General features: G+C 36.4%; 1 long non-coding RNA gene across 1 annotated transcript in view; it reads left to right on the top strand.

Moving 5' to 3' along the window:
- The first annotated feature begins 231 nt into the window (after positions 1-231).
- LOC103009408 (uncharacterized) overlaps positions 232-23,175 on the top strand; it is a 96,440-nt gene continuing 73,496 nt past the window's right edge. Inside the window, exons 1-3 of the long non-coding RNA XR_450555.3 lie at positions 232-319; positions 4,577-4,641; positions 5,298-5,414. This is a non-coding gene — a long non-coding RNA (uncharacterized LOC103009408). The remainder of the gene's footprint in view (positions 320-4,576; positions 4,642-5,297; positions 5,415-23,175) is intronic.

The raw sequence follows: 23,175 nt of genomic DNA, 5'->3' as shown, positions 1-23,175 counted from the left end.
AAGCAAACAGAGGTGAATCTCAAAGAAAGTTAGAGTACTCAAATAGTACTGGTAAAATTTTGATACATCAATTAAAAACAAATGCATAAAAATGATTAATCACTTCCCTTTCTCATTGGATAATTTTATATTTGGTGGGCTCTAAGGTTTAAGATAAATAGCTACGATTCCAAGTGTTCTTTTCTTTTAGATTTGCTTCTGCAGTTGAACTTCACTGTGTTCTCCATCTATGATGGTTAGATTCCAAGATCACTTATCTCTGTTAAATCTACTACCTGGAGACGGCAGCTGGGAGATAGTTCGCACCAGAGATGGCAAGGTGAGCCACAGCGGAGAGTATAGGTTGTGCCTGGATTCACCTACCTGGAGGCATTAGAGCTCACTCTTCCTCAGATTTTGGATCTTTGTTTCTAAGGAACAATTCTCAGTGAATGTGTTGGCCATTAACCTTGAATAAACAGCTCAGTTTACCCCACTATTGAATAATACACTGAGATTTTTATTTTTGTTTTTTAATTAATTTTTATTGGAGTATAGTTGATTTATTTATTTTTTATTTTTTTATTTTTTTAAATTTATTTTTGGCTGTGTTGGGTCTTCGTTTCTGTGCGAGAGCTTTCTCTAGTTGTGGCAAGCGGGGGCCACTCTTCATCGCGGTGCGCGGGCCTCTCACTATCGTGGCCTCTCGTTGCGGAGCACAGGCTCCAGACGCGCAGGCTCAGTAATTGTGGCTCACGGGCCCAGTTGCTCCGCGGCATGTGGGATCTTCCCAGACCAGGGCTCGAACCCGTGTCCCCTGCATTGGCAGGCAGACTCTCAACCACTGCGCCACCAGGGAAGCCCCAGTATAGTTGATTTATAATGTTGGGTTAGTTTCTGCTGTATAGTATTCATACATACTGTATTGTTTTGCTGATTGGAATTAAGTGAAAAGTAATGTATGAGAAATATTGCCACTTGCATTATAGAGCTTTGGAATATTATCTTTGTCACTTTTCTATTCTGCAACATATTTGTGCAAGATGGCAGAATAGGAAGATGTGCTTAAGTTTATTTAGAAGGGTTTTTCCTTTAGGAGAAGAAAGATTGTAATTCAATAGACTAGACTAATTTCATTCTTCCTGTGTGGTTTCACAGTTCTTTCTCTTAGACGGAGGGGGAACTCCACACTTAGATTCGTTTCATTTTGTCATATGGAACACCTTTCAGTTGTCTGATACATCAGAGGAGTAACATTCAGTTCTCAAAAGCTAAAGACTGATTTGCAGTGGGCAAAAGGCCAGGAGGAATGAGTCATGACAGCTGATGATTGTTGCTGTTTCAGAGTCAAGCACTTTCATCTCCAGATCCGTATCTTATTTCTTTTTTTATCCCCAACATATAGAGCAATGCCAAGAACATAGAAGACAATCAGTAACTTTGCAAACAAAAGAAAGGGCAATAGAGCCTGGTGGAAAAATAGGCATTACATTAGAAAGAAGCCTACCACTGATATTTCTGGGAATATGGGTAGTTCGGTATCTTATTCTTGAATGTTGTTGCTTTATATGGGTTGGGAGACAGGAGATAGAGCAAGATGCCATGGACCACACACGCTGCATCACCCCACCTGCCAGGCAAAAGTTGGAAACAGCAGGTTGCTATGAACTCCTTGGTCCTTCCTGATGTGTGTAAATGGTGCTACAGCTCTTCTTCTTCCCCTTACAGGGAGCATAGCTACATTCCCTTAAAGTTCCATCAAGCCTCCTTCAACTTCAGGGGTCTGGCTTAGAGTTAATGGTGCAAGAACAGAGCCCCATACCACTTTTCCTTTAAAATGCTGATTATCTGTACACTATAAACTGGAAGCAAGGAGATACCATGGTCCACTTGTGGAGACAGAAAGGAAATGGAGAACTGGACGTGAATCCACACATGTAATAGAACCACTAGGCCCTGGCTCTTCTTCTCTGTTAGTTCACAGGAGAGCAGGGGATAATGATGGGGGCTCCCATCTATACATCTGATAAATTAAAACTAATGCAAATGATATTATTCTTAATCGCAAAACCTCTTTCCAAAGACACATTGGATATAGTGCTTTGTTTAGATTCTGAATCATTCCAAAAAGGAGTTTGATTTGGATTGCATATGTAAGTGTAATACAACCAGTTATACATAATGAGTGGTAAACTAAGAGAAAATTGGCAATAAAATTTGAAAAATAAGGTGTAAGAGTAAGGATAGTCTACAAGCAAATGATAGGGCCTCACAATGAGATTTTCTATGGAATTGTTAGAATTGGTCAATAAATTAATCTCTTGTCTTTCTAGTGGTCAGGACCTACAGCTCCATAAAATGAATGCGTATGGATTACCAAGGAGGCAGACATATTACTGTTTCTGGTATTGAAACTTGTAAGACATTTTCCCTATGGCTTCTTATAAAGAGAGACAGTGTAATGCATGTAACATTTCCATGATAAGTGTAATAGTGAATTTCAAATAACTGTTCCTCAGTGATGGCTAGTGTCACAATACCAAAGCATAGTTTAGTGAAGGCAGTTCCATGAGAAGCCAAAGAAAATTGGCCCCCAAACACCATTTTCCATATCTAGATTGATCCAAGAATAAATTTAGTCTATAATACAATGGCTCTTAACACTTAGTATCATATTCCATAAGGGTAGACAAATAGCAATGGAATAATTAAAGAGTTCAAAAATAGGCTTACACTTATATAGACCATTGATTTCTAACAAAAGCGCTAATGAGGAATAAAAGTTTTTTCAGCAAGTAGATAGCCACATGGGAAAAAATGGACCTTAACCGCTACCTCAGCACCACATACAAAAATTAATTTGTGATGGTCATAGACCTAAACTTAAAAGCTAAAAGAGTAAGGCTTCTAGAAGAAAGTCTGGGAAACTATCTTCACAATCTGGGAATAAATCTGGGTTTTTTTTAGTCATTTAAAGTAATTACTGCTAGAGAAGGACTTACTATTGCTATTTTGATAATTGTTTTCTGTCTGTCTTATGGCTTTTTTGTCCCTCTCTGCCTTTGTGATTCATTGATTTTTTTTTGGTACTGACATGCTTTGATTTTATTCACATTTTCTTTTTTGTATCTTCTATAGGTGTTTTCTTTGCATTTACCATGGGGCTATGTAAAACATCTTATAATAAACTGTTAACAACCTTAAATGCGCATAAAAACTCTACACTTTTCCTCTTCCCACACTAACTTATTGACGTCACATATTACATCTTTTTGTATTGTGTATCCATTAACATATTGTTATTGCTATATTTTTCAAGGACTGAATTTTTCTAGAGCAGTTTTAGGTTCACAGCAAAATTGAGGAGAAGTTACAGAGAGTTCCCATGTACTCCCCTATCCCATACATGCACTGTACTCCCCTATCCCATACATGCTTTGCCTCTCTCACTATCAACATCCCCCACAAGAGTGGTTCATTTGTTACCACAACTGATGAACCCACGTTGACACATCATAATCACCCAAAGACCATAGTTTCCATTAGGGTCCACTCCAGGTCTTACACATTCTATGGGTTTGGACAAATGTATAATGACATGTTCCCATCATTATAGGATCATACAGATATTTTCACTGCCTGAAAAATTCTCTGTGCTCCACCTATGCGCGGCTTCATCTACTCCCTGCAGCCCCCAGTTCCTGGAAATCACTGATCTTTTCACTGTCTCTATAGTTTTGCCTTTTTAAGAATGTCATAGAGTTGGAATCGTACAGTATGCAGCCTTTTCAGATGGGTTTCATTCACTTACTGTTATGCCTTTAAGCTTCCTCCATGTCTTTTTGAGGCTTGGTAGCCCGTTTCTCTTTAGTGGTGAATAATATTCCATTTTCTAAATGTACTATAATATATTTATCCATTCACCTACTGAAGGGCACCTTGGTTGCTTCCAAGTTTTGGCAGTTATGATTACAGCTGCTATAAACATACTTGTCTAGGTTTTTGTGTAGACATAAAATTTCAGTTCCTTTGGATAAGTACCAAGGAGCATGATTGCTGGATCATATGATAAGAGTATGTTTAGCTTTATAAGAAACCACCAAACTCTCTTCAAAGTGACTGCACCATTTTACGCTCTCATTGGCAATGAATGAGAGTTCTTACTGCTTCACATCCTCATCAGCATTGGGTGTTGTCAATTCCATATTTTGGCCCTTATGATAGGTGTGTAGTGGTATCTCATTGCTGTTTTAATTTTCATTTCCCTGAGATTCTAAGGGCTTCTCAAACCTTTTCTGTGGATGTATCATCTCTGAACTAATTGCGTCCGAATTCAAAATTAGAGGTATTTGCTGGTTTCTTTTTTCAAGAGATTTTTAACCTCTTGTTCCCTCTGGTGTCTCTCTGCAATACTGCAGGTTCTCTGGAGCTGCTGCAAGCCATCCAGCTCTCTTTTATTTTCAGTGCCCCCAGGTTTCTAGAGTAAGTTGGGCTCCTCAGTGGTCTGAGTTGGGTGAGACAGAAACCAGTCCTTAGAGTGTGCCCTGAAAAGTCTGAACCTTGGCTGTATAGTCAAGACTTCTCTTTCCCTCCCCAGGGAGAAGCTGGGAGCTGGAAGTTTTCTACTGGTGGTGTGCTGCTGAGCTGGGGCAAGAGACTAACGTGAGTGAATGCTATGCTAATTTTCCTATTGGCTTTGGTAAGGCTGGTGTCATGTTCACCTGGGTTTCTGGATTTCTCACAAAGAGCATTGGCCCATGTACCACTGTTGAGTCAGTGTCTCTGTGAGGGAAAGGATGATCCTCTTCTTGTTGGAAGAATTGCGTGCTCCCTGGGCACCCAACATTGTAGCCCTGTGGAAGAGGATGGGCTGGCTTTCTGGCTATTATCACTGTGAAAAATTCGTAGATCCAGTTCCATCACTATGTACTCATTTTATCCAGATCCTTACTCACATCTGTGAATGAGATTAGAGAACCTGGAAAAGCTAAAAGTATTGATTAACCGTTATGGCTTCATCTCAAAGTAGAGGGATAGGTTTTGGAAGGGAGGACCAGTATATCTCTTTTGGGAAATCAACTCCTATTTTTTGTACTCACTAGATGTGATTAGTCCCTAATGAGGCCAAAGTGAATAGCTTTCCTTTGTACTTTCTTTATTCTACTTTTTATAGTACCTTAAGAGGTCATGTAAGGTTGTATGTTTTTGTAAGAAAATAATGGATCTATATAGGCTAAATTAAAGGGACAATATGTACTCTAAACTCTAACCTTTAAAAAGTAAAACTTGTTAATAAATGTCTGCTTCTCTCTTTTCAGTCCTTAGATCTATTAAATCTCAATGAGTTAAATGATTTTGTGACAAGCAAATATTGGGGAAATACCATTTCCAGTGAGACCCTGAAGGACACAGCAGATTGGCAAATGAATATACAGGTCAGAGTAATATTTGCTTGTTTTCTGGAAAAATTTATATTTAATATATCTGCATTAGTAACATGCAAGTTTCAGCAAGATTTGCAACACATCAGGGAAAAAAATTAGAAAGCCAAAAATAATTTGAAAGTCTTTAGTCATTTAAGAAAAACATATCTACACATTTGAAAGTTAAGCTCAGAAAAATGCTTTGCCAATTTGCTAAAAAAAAAAAAAAGGAATTTATTTAGAATTCACCTACTAACTTACTTACAAACATTTCTCCAATACTGTGTTTTTATACAACTTCTTTTGAGATTGTGAAAGCAATTTGATGAATAAGTCTATGATTCATATACAAATAACTATAATAAAATTCCTTATGGAATTAGTACCATGGCAAAGATATATTACAGAAATTCAGAGGATGGAGTAACCATTCCCCTGGAGTGAACAGGCTGTTAGCTCCTGTGGGAAGGAACCATGTTTATGTTACATTGTATCACTAGTGCATATCAGAGGAGTCCAGGAATAGCTGAATGCATGAAGAAGGTACTTCTTCCATAAAGTAGTTCAATTTAAGATGTGTCATGACTTTCAGAGAAAAAAAGGGGAGGCACTTTAGGCAGAGTCAGTCGTACACTGTGAGCCACATTAGAGGAAACCATATAACACATTCTGAAAACAATTAATTCAGTTTAAGTGCAAATTATATGTGATTAGGCTGGTAAGGTAGATGAGAGCCATTTTGTAGAGGTTCTTTACCTATTGCTCACTAGGAAATTGGGAACCAGGGAAATTTTTTAACAGGACTAAATATCCTTTGGAAAAATTAATCTGATAGAAATTTATAGGATAGACTGGAGGTAAGAGAAAGTCGTTAGATAATTGCACTGGTTGCCGTAAGAGTTAAACAGGACCTAAACTTAAGTGGTGGTAATGAGAAGGGAAATGAAGATATATATGAAAATATGTAATGGCGGTGGAATTGTTAAGACTTAGTAACCAACAGGATGTAGAATAGTGAGGTAAAAGAGGAGAGAATTTAATTTTTCAGACATGATTAAGGGAGGGCATTTTGCCCTTATCAGAAAGACTGAAGTCAGAAAGATGGACTAGTTTGAAGGAAGAAGGAAAGATGTCACAGTGACAATGCCAACAGGACATTAAAGTGAAGAAGTACCCAATGTAGTTGGAAGAACAAATATAATAAGAGTAGGAAGGTGTTAGCGACATGGATTTGTCAAGAAGTGATAGTCAAATCTTCAGAAGTTAATGAAATATTGAGAGGCGATCTGGAGAAAAGGGAGCAAATAAATACTTCGGAAAATGTTTTTGTTTAGGGAGCTCGAGGAGAAAATACAGCCAGCTCTACACAGAGGGGTCAGATTCAGAGATGAGACAGGGCTTAGATTGTTTGCGTCACAAAACCCGGTGAGAAGATGGTTTTAAGATGATTGTTAAAGACAGAATCTACATTGTAAAGGGCAAAAGTGTGACTTGATGGTGAATGGAGAGAGTGAGAAAATTATCAGTGAAAGGAATGAGAACCTAAATATGTAATAGTACTACAAAAGTTTACAAGGGGAATATTTTAAGACAGAGTAGACATATCATATCATTGTGTCAATAAAAATTAGTAGAGAAAGAGGCACTGAATATTCCAAAAAAAAGTAAAATGCTATATCGAGATCTAAAAAGAGGATATAGGAATAAAAAGGAGGGAAGGGGTCAAGGTATTATCCCTGAAAGAAGGAGTTACTTCTGATACAAGATGAAAAAGGATGATGAGTGAAGATATAAAACAATAGATGGTGAAGAGAGAAGTGGATTGAGTTCAATGTGCAGGCTCTGATTTTCACAGTAAAGAGAAAGCTGCATGGCATACAGTGATCTTCAAAGGCTGAGGCAATGGAAAGGGTGCTGTGTAGCCACTCCAGGACTGTCATGAGAGCTCCAGGTGATCTGAGTGAAATAAGTGATACAGGGAAGTTGCATGGTAAGGAGAGTAGACCAGATCCATATAATGTCACAGGAGTATTTGACGCACTTGACTGACAAAGAGACAAATTCCATTAACTTTAAATTAAGCAAATTATGCAGGAAAATAGTGAATCCACCTTGACTAAAGAATGTGATAACTTCAATTATTAAACAGCTCAGTGGTTTGCAATGACCGTACACTTTGTTTTTGTTCTTTGCTCTATATATTTCTTTTGAAGAGTTCATTATAAACTATTACCTTGCTAAAGAATGAGGGAAATTAATAACATTAACTCTAAGAAGTCTTTATAGTAAACAAGGCTGTGCAACATTGCTCAATCCAATGTTTTTCAGATTTTTTTTTACCCACACAGAGAGACATTGTCTTGGGCTGTAGCACTTGAGTGCTAACATATGATTAGAAATCTACGGATTTTTTTTTAAAGTGTATTTGTATTGGGGTTCATAAATATAATGCATTTTTAATGTAGATAACAGTATGTATGTAAATTCATTTAACTGATTTTTTTTGTTAGATCATTTTTGTCTTTTTTAAATTGAAGTACAGTTGACTTGCAACATTATATTGGGTTGGCTAAAAATTTCGTTCGGGTGTTTCCACAAGATGGTACGGAAAAACCTGAATGAACTTTTTGGCCAACCCAATATTAGTTTCAGGTGTACAACATAGTGATTCAATATTTTTGTAGATTATGTACCATACAAAATTATTATAGTATAATAATACTATAATGTTCCCTGTGCTGTACATTACACCCTGTGACTTATTTAGATCATTTTTGTTTTCTGGTCAGAACATTGAACATGAGCTCTACCCTCACCAAATTTTCAAGTGTACAATACATTATTGTTGACTGGAGGTGCAATGTTGTACAGCATTTCTCTAGAGTTTATTCATCTTGCTCTACTGAAACTTTATGCCCTTTGATTAGTAACTCCCCATTTTCCCTTCCCCCCAGACCCTGGAAAACACCATTCAAACTCTTTGATTCTATTAATTTAACTATTTTAGATACCTCATATAAGTGAAATCACGCCATATTTGTCTTTCTGTGACTGGCTTATTTCATCTAGTATAACTGGCTTATTTTGTTTAGCATAATGTCCTTAAGGTTCATATATGTTGTCACATATTGTGTTATTTCTATCTTTTTGTAAGGCTGAGTAGTATTCCATTTTATGTATATACCACATTTTCTTTATCCATTCATCTGTCAACGGACATTTAGGTTTTACAGAAATTTAAAAAAAAATTCTAAAATTCTTATGGAACCACAAAAGACCATGCATAGCCAAATCAATCCTGAGCAAGAAGAACAAACCTGGAGGCATTACACTTCCTGATTGCAAAAAATATTACAAAGCTACAGTAATCAAACCATATGGTCCTGGCATGAAGACAGATAGATATCCAATGGAACAGAATGGGGAATGCAGAAGAAAATTCACACATATACAGTTAGTTGACTGATCTTCGACAGTAGTTCCAACAAATGCACAGTGTGGAAAGGATAGTCTCTTCAAGAAACAGCACTGGGAAAACTGGATATCAACATGCAAAAGAATGAAATTGGATCCTTATCTTACACCATACAGAAAAACCAACTCAGAATGGATTAAGGACTAAAATGTAAGACCAGAAACTTTAAAACTCCTTGAGGAAAACATAGGGAAAAGCTTCATGACATAGGTCTTGGCAATGATTTCATGGATGTGACACCAAAAGCACATGCAACAAAAAACAAAAACAGGCAAGTGGGACTACATCAAACTAAAAAGTTTCTGCACAGCCAAGGAAACAATCAACAGAGCGAAAAGACAATTATGGAGTGGGAGAAAATATTTGCAAACCACATATCTGATAGGGGTTAATATTCATAATATATAAAGAACTCCTACAACTCAATACTAAAAAAAATACTAATAACAATTAAAAATGGGTTAAGGACTTGAACAGACATTTCTCCAAAGAAGACATACAAATAGCCAATGTTAGTAGTCATCAGGGAAATGCAAATCGAAACTACAATGTTATCACCTCATACCTGTCAAGGTAACTATTATTAAAAAAAAACAAAAGACAAGTATTAGAGAGGTGGGAATGCAAAATGGTGCAGCTGTTATGGAAGATGGAGTTTCCTCAAAAAATCAATAATAGAACCACCATATGATCCAGCAATTCCCCTTCTAGGTAGTTATCCAAAAAATTCAGGATCTTGAAGAGATATTAGCACTCCTATGTTCATTGCAGCACTATTCACATTAACTGACTGTTTTTAAAAGGATCCTTCCATTCTTCCATATTCACATACCTCAGAATTTTTTTTATTGTTGTGGAATTGGCTTTTCATTCATATATGTCTCCCAAGTTTACTGAGCAATAACAAAGTTTTTCTTTCATCTGATACTTCTGTCATGAAATCTAAGGCAAAAGTTAAAGTTAGGTAAATGTCTTCATCCATTTAGGCTGCTATAAAAAAAATACTGTAGAGTGGGTGGCTGACAAACAAGAGAAATCTCTTTCTCACAGTTCTGGAGACTGGAAATCTGAGATCAGGGTGCCAACATTATCTAGTTCTGGTGAGGATCTTCTAGCTGTGGACTGCTGCCCTCTCACTGTGTCTATATATGGCAGAAGGGGTCTCTGGGGAAGATCTGTCTGGGGTCTCCTTTGTAAGGGCATTAATCCCATTCATGAGGTCCCCGCCTTCATGACCTAATCCCCCACCAAAGGCCCCACCACTTGATACCAGCACATTGGGGGTCAGGCTTTCAACATATGAATTTTGGGGGTACACAAACATTCAGTCTGTGGCAGTTAAGGAAGTTTTACCGTCTTTGTAAACATGGCAGAATTATGGGAACTTGTTTTCTCCCTTAATAAAACTGTGACTGGGTCCCCAAAATCTCCAAGAAAAAGCCCATCCTCTCAGGACACTGAGAGGATGAGCTAATTTCCAGCAATAAAGTAGCTGAGTGTTTTGTTTTGTTTTTTTAAAATTTATTTATTTATTTTTGGCTGCATTGGGTCTTCGTTGCTGTGTGCGGGCTTTCTCTAGTTGCAGGAGCAGGGGCTTCTCATTTTGGTGGCTTCTATTGTTGTGGAGCGTGGGCTCTAGGAGTGCGGGCTTCAGTAGTTGTGGCACGTGGGCTTAGTTGCTCCGCAGCATGTGGGATCTTCCTGGACCAGGGCTCGAACCCGTGTCCCCTGCATCGACAGGCGGATTCTTAACCACTGCGCCACCAGGGAAGCCCCATCAAGGATGTTTCATGTTGAAAAGGTTCTTACTTATTAGTGGTGAGTCACTACATTCGAATTTTCATTAGATTGTAAAGCATCATGTATATCTTTACATATATATATATTTCTAAATACTGTGAAGTATTAAAAAACAATTTCTGTGGCATTTGCTTTTTGCCTCAGTTATTAACTCACAAAATATTTACTCACAATGTGATAACAATTTACAAACAAAATATTAACTCACAATGTAATTTGATAATTTGATATCATCCAAAAGTTTATCTACAGTTATATGTATATGAATAGTTCTGTCTTAATAGTTTTTAATCTAATAAAACAATAGTATTGTGTGTTTAATAACAGTATCCTAAACATATTCCCATTTGTTATGATTAGTTCATCAAAAAGGGGATATTAGAATTACTTTTTAATTTAAAATTCACATACCTGATTATTTATAGTAAGTATTTTAAGGACAGATACAGCAACATCCAGATACAAATAATGAAGAGGGTGTGAAATAGGCAGAGGATACTCAAAAACACTAGCCTGAAAAAGCCTTTGTAATTGAAACCAAAACTTTCCTTTCAATTTTGTATTAGTCTGAAGAGAAGTGATATTGAGTTGCAATAATCTCATTAGATAATAAATGAAAGCATGACAATTCTCCAAGAGGGCTAATTCTGATGTCCAAGAGAGATGTCACCATCTTCATATAAATTACCTTTAATCATAAATTTACAGACGATATAAAGGCTATTCATATGACCATTTGCATATAGCCATTCCTAATACTGACCCTTAATGAAAATCAAGAAAAAAAGGTTAAATTACAATTGTGCCAAGGCAGTTTCATCTTCAGTAAAGCAACCATCCTAGGTATATAGCTGTCTAGTATTTTGCCCTTATGTTGGGGTAAGACTCAGAGAACTCCATTCTGAAGAAAGTGTCTTAATACTTTCTTAGTCTATTCTTAGTTTATTCTTTTATACTAGATTGTTTCAGCCTATTTTCCCTCATCCCGTTTTTCAAAGTAAGTATTTTTTTTTCTAACTGCAAAGTAACCATGGCCAGATTTATGACTACTAGAGCATTAACACACATAAAAAAATCTTGCATATAGTATATTGGCCATATTTATCCACTAATATAAGGGGATGGCTATAAAACGTAACAAAAGAAGTTCCAGTTGGGTTGAGACAAACTTCTTTGTTGTAGGAGTTAGCAAATAATGCAACAAGCAAGTAAATGGGGAGGAGAAATATGCAATTTTTAAAACGTGAAAAAGAAAAATGTTCAGTTAAATGTGTTTTGGTGTGGACTTGTGTGTCTGTGGCATAAGCAAGTCTTCTCCCTGGGAAGACATTATGATTTGTTTATGTCTTAGGGTCTATGTGCAAGGGTAAGTAAGCATAAGACTTATCACCCAAACTGAGACTTTGGGGAGTGATAAGGAGCCTTTATTAATTATGGTGCCAGGGAAATAAAACATAAACTAGGATTGTCCTGGGCACATTGGAGTCATGCTATGATCCAGAAAAAAATGGTTCACTTTCAATTAATTAGCTATTTAAATAAAGCTTTTTGATGTCTATTGCTTCTCTCTGAGGTGTTTAATTTACAGATAATTTAATTAGAGCTCTGTAGCAAAACTTTGGGCAGAAAAGAATATTCATACTTTCGGCTCCCTATGCCTAGAATGCTCTTTCTGCATTGTTTTCATCCTTCAGTTCACAGTGAAATTATCATCTTCTTACATCAATCTTTCCTGCTCACTTTAAAGTAGCCCCACAGTTGGACCTCCAAAGTAAATACTAAGAGGAACACTCTTCATTTCAGTAGAATGTAAACACATACATGTAGAGGGAATGATATAGTTCTAAAATCACCACTCTGAAACCATCATGTAATAATTGACTCAGGCAACAATCATCAATGGATGCTAAAACAATTTGATGAGGTTTGGTTAGGGAACAAGATATTTACATAGTCTCAAAGATTCTCCCCACAGGATGTTTAGTAATGACAAAGGGAAAAAAATCACTAAGGTTGAAATAATCTGGGCAAAATTCCTTTAACCATATGATCAAAGTTAAGGTCAAAAATGGAAAAAACTATTACTAGGTGCCTTCTGATGTGATGCAGTGAGAAAGACACAGTATCACTTATGTAATATTTCTTAAAAATATATAATCCAAAACTAATCATGATGGACCAATTAGATTCACACAAATTGAGGGATATCTCTTAAAAAATGTCAATGTCATAAAAGAGAAAGAATAGCTAAGGAATTCCACATTAAAGGAGACTAAAAACACAATGCAATAAAATGCAATGCATGATCCTGGATTAAAAAAAGAAATTTCTATAAAGGATATTATTGAGACAGATGGTAAAATTTTCATATGGACTGTATGTTAGATTGTCATGTATCAATGGTAAATTTCTTGAATTTTGAAATTATAGTGTGACTAAGAGAATATCCTTTTTTCCTAGGAGATACAGGCTGAAGTACTTAGCAATGAAGGGTTATGACCTCTGGAACTTACTCTCACTGGTTCATAAGAAATTGAACTAACACTAGTAAGAAAAATGTGTTAATCTGCTCAGGCTACCATAACAAAATACTTTAGACTGAGGGGCTTGAACAACAGAAATTAATTTGCTCACGGTTCTGGAGAGTGAAAGTCTGAGAGCGGGGTGTCACTATGATCCGAGTCTGGTGAGGACCTGGCTTACAGATGGCTGTCTTCTCGCTGTGTCCTCACGTGGCAGAGAGAGCTCTGGTGTCTCTTCCTCTTCTTATAATCCCATCATGATGGCCCAACCCTCGTGACCTCATCTAAGCCTAATTCTCTTCCAAAGACCCCATCTCCAAATATCGTCCTGTTGGGAGTTAAGGCTTTAACGTAGAATTTTGGGGAGACTCAATTCAATCTATAGCAAGTAACTATAATAATGTTTAAGTCTGTATATGTTTAAATATATCTAGAAATATATACAGAATATATATGTGTGTGTGTGGGGGTGTGTAGTGAGAGCGAGAGAGAAGGAGGAGAGAAGAAGGAGGAGGAGGAAGAGGAGGAGAAGGGGAAGGGAAAGAAGGGGGAGAGGAAGAAGAACAAAGGAGAGGAGGGCAGAGGAGAGGAGAGGAGAGAATAATGTGTAACATATTAACAATGAGAGAATAACGGTGGAAGGGGATATGGGTGTTTATTGTAAGGGTTTTGCAACTTTCCTGAACAGCTGAAGCTGTTTTTGTTTTTTTCAATAAAAAGTTTAATAAAAAGTTAAGTATGTGCCTCTCATCTCATTATTTTCCCTCACAGCGCCCTGTTCTCTTCCTGAGGCACTTACTACACTTGGCAGTTTATTTACTTGTTTGTTTGTTTGTTTATCATCCATGGGCCATGTTTGGTTGTAGTTTTATGGCTATTTGATGACTTTTTTGTGTTGCTTCTTTTGTACTAGTTAAATATAAAGCCAGAAAAATTGCATTTAGGAGTAGTATTTGCTAATCATAGAGGAAAGATTTGGATCCATAATCCTATAATGGGAATGACAAGGAGAGTCATATGACTTACTTGACGTGACAAATTGACAAAAAGAAATTGAACTTTTTCCAAGCAGGAACGTCTCCATTAATTTATTTTTCTATGTTGGGGTGCGAACTGCAGTTATGCTATTATTATCTTTCTGTCCTGTTTGGGTAATTTCCTATGTTAACAGTGTATCTTAGAAATATGTTTCTCGCTTTAGCTCTTTAATAAACTCTATGTTGAGATATGAAGTGAGGTCACCACCAGTGTTGGAAAGACCTCTGAGTCTATGGATTCTTGCATTGCCTCATGCTGTCTGAGGCAGCTTTAAGTTTTCAGGATTAAAATTGATATTAAAGATTATGTATGTGTGTGGTGTGTGTGTGTGTGTGTGTGTGTGTGTGTGTGTGTGTGTGTGTGTGTGTGTGTTCTGCCCTGTATCTTATGGGTCATTTACTTCTGTGGTTTCTAACCAGAGACCTCTGAACCATAGTGAACTACGGAATTAGTACAGGCTTTCCAAAAATACATCTGTGTTTGGCACATTGCCTAAGCATCAAATTAATGTGTTTTCCATATAGTTTTATAATGGTATTGAGATGCTATTAGGATTGCTAAAATCCATTTTTGAAAATGTTACATAATTCATGACACCAATTTACCATGTATTTTTTAATTGTTTTTTAAACATCTTTATTGGAGTATAATTGCTTTACAATGGTGTGTTAGTTTCTGCTGTATAACAAAGTGAATCAACTATATATATACATATATCCCCATATCCCCTCCCTCCTGCATCTCCCTCCCACCCTCCCTATCCCACCCCTCTAGGTGGTACAAAGCACTGAGCTGATCTCCCTGTGCTATACCATGTATTTCTTAATAAATATTTAATTTCCAACTATGATCCTGTAGGAGTCTAAAAAATATTTGAAATTTTAAAAGAAGTCCTTTCAGTTTTGCCTTTGAGGAGGGACAAAATGAAGTGGTTTTGGAGTGGGGAAATATTATGTTTTACTATGAAGGAAATACAACGAACTGTTGATATTTGTTACAATGTTGTATGGAGTGCTAAATGATGAAACATGTTTTCAAATGCTTTAATAATCTTTAAAACTATGTCCTTATACTTGAAAACACGAGCACATGTATTTTTCTACCCCAGAAGTTCTCAAAGTGTGGTCCAGGGATGCTTGGGATACCTGAGAAACTTTAATGGTGTCTACAAGGTCAAAACTCTTCTCATAGTAATACAAAACTGTATTTCAGAGTAATACAAGACTGTATTTCATAGTAATGCAAGACCTTATTTGCCTTTCATTCTCTTCTCTCATGAGTTTTCAGAGATTACATGGTATGTGGTATTATAGCAAATGAAATGCAAAAGCAGATGTAAGGATCCAGCTATCTTCTATAAAATCAGAAATTAAAGAGATTTGTGAAAATATAAAACAATGCTACTACTCCACTATTTTTTATAAAGCTCTTTGGGCTTCTTAGTACTTTTTTAAAAGTGTGAGGGAGACCTGAGACCAAAAATCTCTAGGACCACTGGTTTGGTTTATACAAATATACTCTCTATCACACTTCTAGAAGGAGGTTGACTCTAGTGCTTATTTGGTAATTCCAACTCCAAGAACTTAATTTTCAATGTTTCAAAAATAAAGAACTCTATAGTGTTCTTGATTTTTGCATCTCAAAGTCCTGTACAATAATGTATTTGGTAACATGAGAAAGTAGAAGCTCAATAAGCTGTGTTCTCCTTCTTTTTATTTCCAAAGTAACTCAGTAAGCAATCAAAATTGGATTCTTTGCTAACAATTCAACGTTCCTGTTGTTCCACCAAAGATACTTGTCTATAAGAAGGGAGTATTATATGGCTAGTGATTTCCTTCATCCCGATTTTATAGACTTGAACATAGCTAACTGGCTAATAATAGCTTAATACTAAATTTCATGGTCATACGACTTATTACTGATTAGATGTCCTTTTGACATCAATTTCCATTTACTCTGATGTTTATTGATGTCACATATGACTCCAGTTCAACCTTATGGCTAAGAGTAGACTGGATCAAATGGGTTAGGTTTGCCATTAGTATGTGTGAGATGATGCTCAATATTCAAAATGACTGTTACTTTGAGCAGGAGAATAAACGTGCTGCTTCCCAGGAAGATGCAAGGGAAATGAGTTCCACTTTTCAGGAATGTCTCTGTTGTTGGTCTGCTGAGCAAAGAAATGATGCATCTTTGCTTAATAGTCCCTTTCTCCTTGTGTTACATCTTAGTGCCACTCACTCCAGGGCATGAACAGGAAACTGAAGAAGATGTGCAGATCTGATACATTTTAGGTCCAAGTAAGAAAGCTGGTGAGGATACCCAGGTGGTAATTACTCCTGTGGGAAAAGAGCTCTGTCAAAAAGCATGTTAAAGCCATTATAGTAACTCAGCTTACTAATAGAGACACTGCAGAGAATCAAAGGAGGTCAAGTCATAAATCACAGCAAGATCCTTTTTGACCCACCTCCTAGAGAAATGGAAATAAAAACAAAAATAAACAAATAGGACCTAATGGAACTTAAAAGCTTTTGCACAGCAAAGGAAACCATAAACAAGACGAAAAGACAACCCTCAGAATGGGAGAAAATATTTGCAAATGAAGCAACTGACAAAGGATTAATCTCCAAAATTTACAAACAGCTCATGCAGTTCAATATCAGAAAAACAAACAACCCAATCCAAAAATGGGCAGAAGACCTAAATAGACATTTCTCCAAAGAAGATATACAGATTGCCAACAAACACATGAAAGGATGCTCAACATCACTAATCATTAGAGAAATGCAAATCAAAACCACAATGAGATATCACCTCACACCAGTCAGAATGGCCATCATCAAAAAATCTACAAACAATAAATGCTGGAGAGGGTGTGGAGAAAAGGGAACCCTCTTGCACTGTTGGTGGGAATGTAAATTGATACAGCCACTATGGAGAACAGTATGGAGGTTCCTTAAAAAACTAAAAATAGAACTACCATATGACCCAGCAATCCTACTACTGGGCATATACCCTGAGAAAGCCATAATTCAAAAAAAGTCATGTACCACAATGTTCATTGCAGCACTATTTACAATAGCCAGGACATGGAAGCAACCTAAGTGTCCATCGATGGATGAATGGATAAAGAAGATGTGGCACATATATACAATGGAATATTACTCAGCCATAAAAAGAAACAAAATTGAGTTATTTGTAGTGAGGTGGTTGGACCTAGAGACTGTCATACAGAGTGAAGTAAGTCAGAAAGAGAAAAACAAATACCGTATGCTAACACGTATATATGGAATCTAAAAAAAAGAAAAAAGAAAAATGGTTCTGAAGAACCTAGGGGCAGGACAGGAATAAAGACGCAGACATAGAGAATGGACTTGAGGACATGGGGAGGGGTAAGCTGGGACGAGGTGAGAGAGTGGCATGGACATATATATACACTACCAAATGTAAAATAGATAGCTAGTGGGAAGCAGCCGCATAGCACAGGGAGATCAGCCAGGTGCTTTGTGACCACCTAGAGGGATGGGATAGGGAGGATGGGAGGGAGATGCAAGAGGGAGGAGATATGGGGATGTATGTATATGTATAGCTGATTTGTTATAAAGCAGAAACTAACACACCATTGTAAAGCAATTATACTCCAATAAAGATGTTTTAAAAAGAAAAAGCAAATATTGCAATTAAAAAAAAAAAAGGAGGTCAAGGAAGACTTCACACAACACTTTAAGGAGTCACAAGTGGAGGGAGAATTGTATTTTTACCACATGATTGTGAATTCCTTTTGGGCAGGGGCTTACACAATTTCTGGCATAACTTGAATGTAAAAATGAATGAATGATCTAAACCATTAGATAAATGCAAAACAATGAAAATATAGATTACATGGCAATTAAGGGAATAGTTTGAAAAGCTAAGGGTAAGAGGTGGGTAAGAGTAATCAACACTATTCATTGCTCCTGAGAAGTGGTGCAGAATGAGCACTGCTAAAAATATTTTTGGATGTGCTTCTAAAGAGTTTATTTGTGGATGGAGTGAGCAGTATTCAACAGAATGGTGTGGAGTTTGAAGAGAACCAAAAGAGGGGTAAGGAACAAATGATTGTAAGGAACGTGTGCATGAGTCTATGGTGAATATAGATTGTTCTTTCAAGAATTTTGGTGGAACAGTGTAGAGAGAGGTCATAGCAATTTGCATGTGTAGTGGGTACAAGGTAATTTATTGCAAAATGCTTTTGAATTTTTACAGTGAAAGATATAACAACTTTTTCTGTTACAGTTTAAAAATTAGGAATTTTGAAGAAATAGAATGGAATGGGATAATGTACATCAAAGTATTTTAAACCTTTGTAATCATAACAATATGAAACTGCTTATCTAGAATGAGAGTTCGGGCAAGTGTGCTTAGGGGAGAAAAACTGGATGAAGAGGAGTTTGGAAACTGCCTCATTAGAAACTGCATACAGTAGAGGAGGCAGAGGGAGTCATGGTAGTTGTTTTCTAATAAATATAATATGGAAATATTAGAAATCTAGATAACAGCTTTAACTTTAGACATCCAAGTGGAAACATGAGAGGCTTCCACTCTTTGTCTTCTAATTTTATGAAGAGGGTTTGGAAGAATATCAAAGAACCATGTCAACCATGGTTGACATTTAGCAATTTTTTTGGAGGAAAAATCCAAAGAATAATAAAATGAAAACTCCATTTAGGGAAGTTTGGGAATTCTCTCCAGGCTGAAAGATGGTCCCAGATTTCAGACCTCAATCTGTAGATCAGTTATTTCCTGTGTGATCAGATCACTTACTCTTCTCTGAGTCACTGGTGTTCAAAAAGTAAAAACTATAAAGTGGTTTTTTTCAGACTACGTATGGATTCTTTGGAGTATTGAGAGCTGCTGTGTTGTTACTCCGATAAAATTGCACAGTAGGTTGGCATTTGGAATAATTAGGTTTAAGTTGTCCTTGTAGTCCTGAAAATCTTGGGCTTCTCAAACTAAAATATGTCAAATTATGAAACTATGGTCACCCAAGAGCCTCAATCAGAATTTTATGCTGTGACATATTCATTATGATAATTTTTAGATTTACAATTTGACGTCTTAATTACTGTAAATACCGACATAGTTTCTCATCTTTGATGGCTGCAAAGACCCTTAACTGAGCCAAAGGGACCTTTCTCCCCCCTGATAGATGGCTCCACTGCTGTGCATAGGAAAACAGGTGCAATAAATTATTGTGGCCAAAGAAAAGGTATTGAAATCTTAATTCCAACGTGATCTGACCACCTTCCATATTTTGCAAGACCATATGTAACTGTCATTGCTGTTGTTGTTACCCCCTTCTTGTACATAATATAAATGATTATTATTTAACTGTTAAAAAATTAATAGTGCATCCAAATATTAGGAGTATTTCAGACTTTTTTCCGTTGGTGTTTTAATTCAAATAAAATAATCATGCTGTCTTACAGATAGAAGTAGGCTTATTAATCTGTACGTAACTAATCATTGTACAGATAAGTAAACTGAGACCTAAATTTAAAAAGTTATTAAGTAACTTTATTATTACTATTTTTTTTAAGTAAAAGTTAAAAAACTAATAATAAAAGAACTTAAATTTTTATTCCTGAATTTTTTACTGATGGTCTTTCCACTACTACACACGGATTACCTTTTTTAAAATGGAGATATTTAGCAGCCTCAAGTTCCCCATTATTACTAACTTAGGAACAAAGGCTTAGTTTAATAATTAAAGTCTATGAAATTTTAGCAAAACATTTTAACAGTACTTCAGTTTTACTACCTAAAAATACAATCTATTATTTTGAAGATGGTAAAACACAGCCATTATAAATGATCCCTTATGTTTGTGGCTATACCAGCAATTCCTTAAAAAATATATATATATGTATGTATGTATGCATGTGTTTATCTTTCAGGAATGTAATCCTTGCATAAAAATAGAATTCTAAAATTAATATACTTTAAAAGTATCAGGAATGGTACTCATTAAAAGAAATCCTGTACTTGGAGTGTTGAATATTTAAGTAGTAGGTTGATGAAACAGCTGGAAAAACTGAGAAGGAGATATGTTCCGTTTTGCTTTCTTCTAAGGGCAGGACGGAAAGTGAGGTGTGAAGTTCAGAGCTACATTCCTTGGTTCCGTATCGAAAGATCTTGGAATCACAAGTTGATGTAATTTGAATAGTGTGTGTCATTCCCACCATTTAGAGTATTTTCAGGAGGTGTTTTCTCTTGTCTGAGTCTGTTAACACGTTCACGCAGCCTGCCATTGGAGAAGGAATTTTCCCTGGTGGCCATGACCTAATTTCAAGGTTCTGGCAGACAAACTCAGGCAACTGACAGCCCAGGTTTTCCTATTTAGCGTATTGATCGCCCACATTTTTAGCATGTAGCCATGATAAAAGGAAGCCTGTGAAGAGTTTTCCAGCCTTTCAGAAATCAGGCTAATTGCACCGCTGTAGACCTCAGATTTTCTGTGCATAATTTCTTTTTTGGAAACATCTCTGAGCTTCCAAAGTTTCTATCTGGTGTTTGACTTGAACATATGCTATGTATAAAGGAAAGTGATTGGATTCTAGAAGATGCCAGAAATTACTAGCATGTTGCCTATGCAGCACTCTGTTGCTGATCTTTTCTTTAATTTCCTTTCATACTTATTCCTGTAATCCAAGGAAAGGCATTTCTTTCCTCTAAGAACAGAAGTAAATGCTTATGCAGAGTCAGATGAACCACTGCATTATTCTATTTTCTGATCATAAGCATTCTTAGTAACAGAATAAAAGAAATCTTATTGAATTAGCATTCAAAAGCATATTACTTGGGACTTCTCTGGTGGTCCAGTGGCTAAGGCTCCATGCTCCCAATGCAGGGGGCCCGGGTTCGATCCCTGGTCAGGGAACTAAATCCCACATGCTGCAACTAAGAGTTCGCATGCCACAACTAAAGGTCCCACGTGCCACAACTAAGACCCAGCACAGCCAAATAAATAAATAATTTTTTTTTTAAAAAGCATATTACTTATGTTGGGGAAAAAGTCAATGTTTGAAAATGTTATAGAACCTATTGTATGGGAAAACCTTTGGGCTTTTCTGGAATATTTTCCTATTTTGTTTCTTGGTACATATTGTTAAATGTTTACTTTTTTGCATTTACAGACTATAGGAAATGAAGAGACTGTTCTTTGGACAAGGAAATATTGTTCTTGGGCTCATTTTATTGACTTTTGACTTGCTTTGTTTGTTTTGATGGCGTGATCTTTGGCCAAAACATCATTTTTTTTTCTCTCTTTCAAGTAGTCTTAGGCTACTAGTGCTCTCCAAAAGGAAGTTTAATAATAAACATGTTGGCATTTTTAACTATCAAGTTGAAGATTTTATTTCTCTTTGAGAGTTTAGCTAAAGTTCAGTGATAAAACTGATTAAAAAAGCAAAGCACAGTTCTGAGAAGTTGTGTTCATTTTTGGCTTTGCATTTATTTTCCTAGAGGCACTTACAGAGGGAAATAAAGAAAAAGACTCACCCAACAGGGCTGATTTGAAGAGAGAGGCAGTTGATTAGAAAGAAGGCAGAAGAATTATCTGCTGGTAGTCCAGACACTGAAAGTTATCTAAACATAAGAAGAAGATAAAAGATTGGGTACATGCAAGAATAGATTTCTTAAAGACCACCAGCTAAAGTTTGTGATTTTTCTTTCTCCTATCCCCTAGGACAGCCATATTTTACCATTTTATGCATAAATAAAAATGACTTCCAGGCTTATTTGATTACAGACTGAATTACTCTGTCACAGGATGACAAGCAATGACAAATAGGTTCCCTGTAATGAAATGTCTGGCCGACCCTGGATTCTCAGTAAGACATGGTAAGAGGAAACCAAGCAGATTTTCCTTTCATTCATACTATTTTACATGTGGGCCAGAGTACTGTCAATATCTATTATATCATTAGGTCACCTGGAAGGTCTTACGTTTGGCAGGGCAATGTTAAGTCTCAGGGTAATTTTTCTGACTAGCAACCCAAGGCTAATGTGGCAAAATTTGAAAGATCAATTAAATTACAGGAAAAGCTTGTAACATAAATGGAACATAAATGTGTTTTGCCCGCTTGTCAACATGGGTAGAGACATTCTTATTCTAATAAGAGCATTGACAGAATTCCATTTTGAGACTCTAGACTTTTTAACAAAGGCAGTAAAAGTCATCAAGAAATAATGGGTTTTGCTTCTTTATTAGTTTTTATAAAGGCAGTCTTTCTGTACCTTGCAAATACGCTAATACCACTGATTCTGTGCATTAGCTAAATTGCCTGGGCACTTTCTAAACACAGTTTACTCCTGGAAGTAAAGAAGACAATGTGAAGATTGCAAGGCTATGGGATGTAGTTCTTGGATATAAAGGACTGTCTTATTCATTTTTGTGGTCTCCTGTTTGCCACGTAAAAGTGAATTAGTGAATATAGAGAGCTGTGAATTCATAAAGACATTTCTCTAGAGAGGAAGATGAGAGAGCCAGATTCTTCTTGTGCACTTCAAGTGACAGTCACCATTAAGTAGTTGAACTTGAATAGCTTGAAAGTGGGGGGATTGAGGATGAAGAAACAGTATTTTTACTGTACTTAAATAGGAGATGCCATTATGTAATATTTTCAGTTTAGACACAAAAAAGAAAATGACTTTTTTCTGCAAAAAAAGGAAAATGTAAATCTGTTTCCTTCTTTACCATATGCACACACACACAAAAAAAACACAGATGTCATAGAGAACACAGGCTTGAGGGAGCGAACTAGCTAGTTATAAGGACCAGAGTTCTTCCCAGCTACAACTCAAAAATAAATCAAAATTCAACATTTAATAAGCACATAAGAGAGGAGGAAAGCTTTTGTAAGATATGTTTAAAGTAAACTTTACATATAAGACATGC

Source organism: Balaenoptera acutorostrata, chromosome 7 (assembly GCF_949987535.1).
Source record: "Balaenoptera acutorostrata chromosome 7, mBalAcu1.1, whole genome shotgun sequence".
Lineage (NCBI taxonomy): Eukaryota > Metazoa > Chordata > Mammalia > Artiodactyla > Balaenopteridae > Balaenoptera > Balaenoptera acutorostrata.
This window is presented reverse-complemented; position numbering and strand designations above follow the sequence as displayed.